The sequence below is a fragment of the Tenebrio molitor genome, chromosome 4, assembly GCF_963966145.1.
Source record: "Tenebrio molitor chromosome 4, icTenMoli1.1, whole genome shotgun sequence".
Lineage (NCBI taxonomy): Eukaryota > Metazoa > Arthropoda > Insecta > Coleoptera > Tenebrionidae > Tenebrio > Tenebrio molitor.
Window position 1 is genome coordinate 14,143,129 of NC_091049.1, and position 6,918 is coordinate 14,150,046.

Here is a 6,918-nt window from a genome sequence, read left to right on the forward strand (position 1 = left end):
CGGGCGAGTTTCTGACGGAAGAATAATCAGGAATAGTTGACCAATTGATTCCTTATGTGGATGAGATTATGGTAGACTAAGCGTTTTTGATTGATAAACTTTGTAAAGAGTATATTAAGCTGGTGAGGCCACCATTTTTGAGGAAGAAGCAATTTGGCAAAAGTGAAGCATCAACAAATAGAACAATCGCATCAGCTAGGGTACACGTTGAATGCAGGCATAAAAGTTTTGAGAATATTTAGAAATACTTCTTTATTATACCTGAATCATAATCCCCGTTTTTGACACTTACAGCCGGTTCCATAAATGAGCTATTAAAGCTCCCTTTATGCAAAGCCTCATTTTTAAAAAAGTCGCCTTTAAAGTAAGTTTAAAGTCTATCTTGTTCCATAATATTATGTTTACGGTGCTTTACATAAAGTCAGCTTTAACAAACTGTTTGCACAGAATTGTTAGGTTGGCGAACATGCCTAAAATTTTTAACCAATGGACGTCTTTAAATTGTATACCAAATTGGCAAAATTTGACACATTTTTGTGTGGCTGTGTTGACAGTGGTTAATTATTGCGGTAGTTAGGACCTATATCCTACTATTATCTTCTGAACTGATTGCTTCATTGTTTGTGCCGACAATTGTTTTAAAGAAACGAGTTATGAAAATTAATTTATTAAGTTCATCATCCGATTCATCGTCAGAAGATGAAGAAATTGTTTTTGTCCGGAGACAAAAACTGTATAGAAATAGAGAGGATTGTTTTGAAAAATTTGACGAAGTTGAATTCTTTGAAAGATTCCGGCTAATCAAAACAACGGTAGTGGCTTTGTTGGATCTTATTGAGCAACAAATATCATCTCCAACAAACAGGTAAACTTTGTAGTTTAAAGTAAATTTGTCAGTGGTATTCAAATGAAAACTTTTTAAGGGGCGGGTGTATACGACCAATGACACAGTTGTTGCTGACATTAAGATTTTATGCAACAGGTAGTATGTTAATATCAGCAGGTGATTTTGTTGGAGTTTCAAAAACATCCGCAAGCCGAATAGTGAAGAGAGTGTCTTCAGCAATAGCTTCTTTGCGTCCACAGTTCATTTATATGTACAATAACCACAACGAGATGCAAAGACTGCCCAAGAGTTTTATAACATTGCGAGTTTTCCAAGAACAATTGGTGCTATTGATTGCACATTAGTGAAAATGGAATCTCCTGGAGGAGAGTACGCAGAAATCTTTAGGTGCAGGAAAGGATATTTTGCCCTTAACGTCCAAACAATTTCTGATGCTAATCTGAAAATAAAAAATATCGTAACTCGCTGGCCTGGATCTACCCATGACCAAACAATTTTTAATAATAGTCGGGTTAAAAGAGAATTTTGTGATGGTAGATATGGGCAATATATGCTCATTGGTGACAGTGGCTATGCCATAGAGTCGTTTCTTATGACAAAATTGCAAGAAACTCAAACTCCTGCAGAAAATTTATATAACGAATCAATTTTACGGACAAGAAATGTAGTAGAGAGACAGATTTCCAATTCCTTCATTAGGAATGCGGGTTAAATTGCTCACAATGATGGAAATTATTGTTGCCACAGCAGTCTTACATAATATTGCTGTGGAAATGAACGACTATTTTCCAGAAGAGTGGCTTGAGAACATTGACTACGATAATGATAATGAAAATGTGCGGAACGAAGTCCTTAACAACATTCTAATTAGAGGAAGAAATGTAAGACGATTGCTAATTGATGAACATTTCAATAGGATGTGATAGTTTATTTTTTAATAATTACTTGCAATATTATCTACACATTACTTCAAAAACTAATATTAAATTTTGATTTTAACTCTTCTTCTCTTAGTTTTATTTCTAAATCTAACAACCGCATTTTTTTTGTGTGTTCTTCTTCCTTCCTTCGATCTTCTTCTTTTTTCAGCATAATATCTGCCTCCGTTTCTTTAGCTTTTTGCCTGTAGTATTCCGCTTTGGCTTGTACTACAGGATTTTCTACAGTAGGTCGCAGCTTATTGGAAATCCGTTGTTTAAGTTTGTGAGGAGTGTATGATGTCCAATTTTGTGTTTTAATTTTTTTTGGGGCAGGCTGCTCTTCAACTTGCTAGAAAAATATTTTATTTGCAAATTATGTTCCTATTTAATGTAAATTTTCATTCTTAGTATTAGATTTAATGTACGTACGTCCTGGACAACAGAATGTGTTAATGACGAGGAAGTTATTTCCCTATTTGTTTCAAAATTTGATTCCTAAAATGATGTAAAGTTTAACTTTGCAATAATCTGTGACAGTCACACTCACAATTTCTCCTTGCGCTGTTATAGGGGATAAGGGTTCGTCCGTAGATATTTTTGCCTATAAAAGATACGAAATAAGGATAATACTCTAATTAAGCACCTGTGACTCTATTACCACAGGATTGTCCGCAGCGAAGGTAGTGTGTTCCTCTGAAACAAATGTTGAAAAGTGATCCTAAAAAAATGGCGGGTCAAAATTATATCCTGTCAAAAATAAAATTACCCACATGATCACAATCAACACTATTTTCAAATCCTACGACTGTTTTTATATTTATAATTCGTAGGACAGCTTCTATTACTGCGTCAAATTTGTCGCTACTAGCACCTCCTCCGCCTGTTTTTTGTCTATAGGTGCGGTTCTCCGCCACCACTTTCCTCGCTTTTGTCTTTAAATTGTCGAATTTCGATTTTAACTGATCCACAGATCGGAACTGGGAAGCAGAGGAATTGAATGCCTGGGATACTCGTCCCCATGCGGCATCCTACAAGTACATTTTTTTACACAGATGTTTACATTACCAAAAATTGTTTTTTAAAATACTTACCTTTTCTTTGTTGGCCACTTTGTTTGTTATTTTATTTTCAATAACATGTTTTTCCTTTTCAATCAGTTCTAATAAGCGTAATTGCTCTTCATTGGTGAACACACTTGCTTTTTTGTGTTTCTGATTCATTTTCACAACTCTAATTACTTATTATTTTGACAGATATTTTGATGTGAGAGATAATTTTCTGATTGGCTGCATCGGATGTAAGGTCCCTTTAGCGGCATTAAAGATCCGAAATCGGAACTTTAACTTTAGCCTACTAATAAAGTCGGCTTTTACATTAAATGTTGTTTATGGACCACATTTTTTTTTTTTAAGTGTACTTTTTCAGTTAAAGGCGACTTAATTTTTATTATGGAACCGGCCGTAAAATGCGTGCGAAAAAGGGCCTTTAAAACACTAAAGCTTTAAGGGTTGCTTAGGTAACAACAAATTCACCTACATTTTGAACAATGATAAATACACATTTATACACAATTTATAACAAACATATACTCAATTTCATATTAATGTGCATCTAAGCAAGCCATGAAAATCTGATTTACTGTTGGTATTAAAGCTAAAGCTAGTGACTTTGACTTTCAAAGTTGCTTGCTCTGTGCGAACCCGATTTGACTAATTTTTCAGTTTTTGCCCATTTTAACATTGCTGATTTCAAAAGCAATGTTACGTGTTTTTACTGATTAAATTAAAGTAATTCTTATTTGTTTTTGTCTTTGTATTTTTACCAAATAAAGATTTATTGGACATGACCTTCATAAATGTGACTTTTGTAATGTAACTAAATTAAAGGTGCTTTTACAAATGCACAGCTCACTTGATGAACATTTATATGAAATCAATTATACATGGCAATGAAACAACAACAATTGACCATTTCTATATCAACGATTAATGACACAGATTACTTCGGAAAAGGTATTTCAATTTACTTTTTTTGTTTTAATTTTGAGATTGTAATGCGGGTATAATAAAAAATAGCGTATGATACACGTCTATAAGGACCTTTAAAGCACTTGCGATGTTAAAAGCACTCCGCTACGTGTCGTGCTCTTAAACTCGTCGCGCGTGCTTTAAAGGCTTCCTTATACACTTGTATCATAATATACTATTCTCTACGACTATTAAAGAATGAATACATTCTTGTCGGATATTCAACGAAAGAATTACGAGTATATCAATTCCACACCCAGTGACAGGAAGTATTAAAACCCACGGCGCGGCTGTCGGCCAATCCATCCCTCGTATTTACATTCTATCACCGGTAGATCATCGATCGGCCCAATTTTAATTGTCAAATATTAAAAGTCAAAGTAAATTTAATTTTCAAAGATTGTTTTTTCTTGGTATAGTCGTGGAGAAAGTATGTATAGTCTTCAACTCGTATATAGTGGCTATTATTCAATCGGACAATTCTACCACTCGCCTACGACTCATGTTGGAATTTTCGTCCTCTTAAATAATAGTCATCATTATACGTTCGTTGAAGGATGTACTATTCCATAACACCTAATATCACATTAATCATAACACGTGTTATAATTGGTGAGAGAATGTAATTAATGAACGCTAACAGAAAATACATTTTTTTAAATGTCAAAAATTTTAAACGATCTGTCAGTTTGACAGTAAATAATTACAGTTACAGGATACCCAATGCAACATTTTTTTGAAGTTTTCTTCTCAATTAACTTTTGAATCTCTTCCTCGCTAGCATCTCCCCATCAATGGTGATCTACTGGCCTACTGGTTGAAACGTTTTCTGGTTAACAGCACTACTTTCTGACTCCGACGCGTCCATTGAAACTTTCTGTCACTTTGACATTAACCAATTTTATTCTTTAAAAATATGCGGTAATAAAATTATCATCGATGTGATAGTCTCGTCTGCCTCTTTGTTACTGTATTTTAACCAATGAAATTAATCAAAAATGTACCATGTGAGACGTGAATTATATTCTCAGAACTATACAGGGTGTTAGGAAATGCTTTAGCAAAAATTCACGGGTAATTTTTTGACGTCAAAAATGGTCGAAAACCTCTATACCATTTTTTCATAAAATGTTTAGTTCCTGGAAAAATTATGATTACACACTTGTTGAGAATCACTGATTTGTTATTAACATTTTTTCGCGCAATCGTGTTGTTATAGCTACTTACAATTGTTGTTGACACAATCTGAAAGTTGAACGTAACAACCCTAATGCTGTAAGTAAATAACGACACCGATACCTACTGAGGTAAGTAATTAATGACATTAATGTCTACAAAATATTCCTGTCAAAAAATTACTTCGAAGCCATTTTTTTCGTATAAGCAATTTTGCGAAAAACGTTGTGGGATATATGGTTAGCAAGTGGCATAACAGAATCTCGAAAGTTTGTCGATTCTGTTATAAAGCACTTCCTAATCTTACGAGTATATCCCAATATACTAGAAACTAACAAAACAGTTGATTTCAAAATGTGCTCATGGCTCAATTGTATTTTTTACTAGTAGTCTGGTTTCTGATTATTTTGATCGAGTTCAAATCCCGATCAGAGAAAATTTCATTTCATTTAGAACTTAGTTTCCTATCATAAAGATATGCGGGAAGATATCCACAGCGTAGAACGCAGCCTATCAATATAAAAGAAGATCCAAAAACACACAGTTTTATTTAAATGTTTATTAATTATTTTAATCAAAAAGAAATAAATAAAAAGAAATCAAAGTCTCTTCATCTAAATATCATTTCGTATAAATTTTTTTCGCACATATTGTAGGTTCTCAGGCGGTTTTCTTTTTCAAAATCAATAAACAGAACAAATATGTTGATAAAAACTAACTTGTAATAAATAGAAGTAATGCCTGGAAACTTAGAGCACAGACTTAACTAAATACAAACGAAAATTAAATAGGAAAATAATCATTTAAGTGGCGACCTGCTGACCTAATTGAAATGGTCAGGAGCCGCAACTGGTATTGAAAACTATTTATTGCGGTAAAAATACCATCGTATGGGCAACCAACTCCAATAGGTGTATAAAAAACGTTATTGATTACGTTGTTAGACACGCATGAACGCGTGTCAATAACCTACTTATTGTTGTTGTCTTGTTAATTGTTATTGTTGCGTTAGCAGTCGCAGTAATGTTACATAGTGTGACGCAACAACATTCTGAATAAATTATGACGTCGATAATTTAACTAGTTTTTCTTCTTTCTTTCCCCCATGTAACAAAACATGCTATCAACACTCAGTACCACTAAATAGGTGTTGGGGCCGGATAACTACTTACGCTATATTGTGTAATAATTTGCACGTTTGTATGAAAGATAAGCCCAAAGCAATTAGATAAATGTAAAAAGTTCGTTGTACTTCTTTTTAGTTATTTTTAATTTGTACTTCGGTATCTTTGAATTTGGCGCGCGCGACATGTGACGACAAAGATGGCGGCGTGTCGTTGTTAGCCTGTAACAAGAGAGGGGACCAACCTTCGAGATCGTTCGAAACGAAAGAAAGCGAGTAATAGCTTTAATGCCGTTTCTCTTGTTACAGGTAAGATTGTTTTATATTGTAAATAAATTTGGTGATGGGTAGATTAAGAAAAATTGTTAGGTAGCAATAAAAAACTCTTGTTACAGGAGAAACACAATATAGTTTTTATTCGCACTTCACGACGACGCAGAAACATTATAAAACGGCATTTCTACAGCTAGTTTGCGAGAAGGATGGATAAATTAAGATTTGAATTTGTGGTGAAATCTGGGGATGATGCAAAAACAAATATAATTTGCATAACGTCGATCACGGAAAGCAGTGGACGAATTTTCATCATTCCGGAAAAACTCCAACCAATAAAATTACATGAGGCGATTATAAAAACTCAGGTTTACCAAAAAGTAAAAGCTACACTACAAAAGAGACACGATAAAAGACAGGTGTGGATCTCATTGACAAAAGAGATAAGTAGAGCATATATAGATGAAGATGGAAACATGCAGTGTATGGACTATTTGCTAGAAGAAGTAACACCGACAACCCAGCAAGAGGCGCCTAGTGCTGGTATTTCAG

At 34.0% G+C, this 6,918-nt stretch overlaps 1 long non-coding RNA gene across 4 annotated transcripts; it reads right to left on the reverse strand.

Moving 5' to 3' along the window:
- Positions 1 to 1,760: 1,760 nt before the first annotated feature.
- On the reverse strand, positions 1,761 to 2,714 carry LOC138128251 (uncharacterized). 4 transcript variants are annotated; one of them, XR_011158572.1, is made up of 4 exons: positions 2,538 to 2,714; positions 2,426 to 2,485; positions 2,315 to 2,368; positions 1,761 to 2,262 (listed from the first exon to the last, which is right to left on the reverse strand). It is a non-coding gene; the product is annotated as an uncharacterized lncRNA (long non-coding RNA). The 4 variants fall into 4 exon arrangements; XR_011158571.1 differs by having other exon boundaries at positions 1,761 to 2,368; XR_011158573.1 differs by having other exon boundaries at positions 1,761 to 2,116; positions 2,197 to 2,262; positions 2,315 to 2,714.
- Positions 2,715 to 6,918: the final 4,204 nt, after the last annotated feature.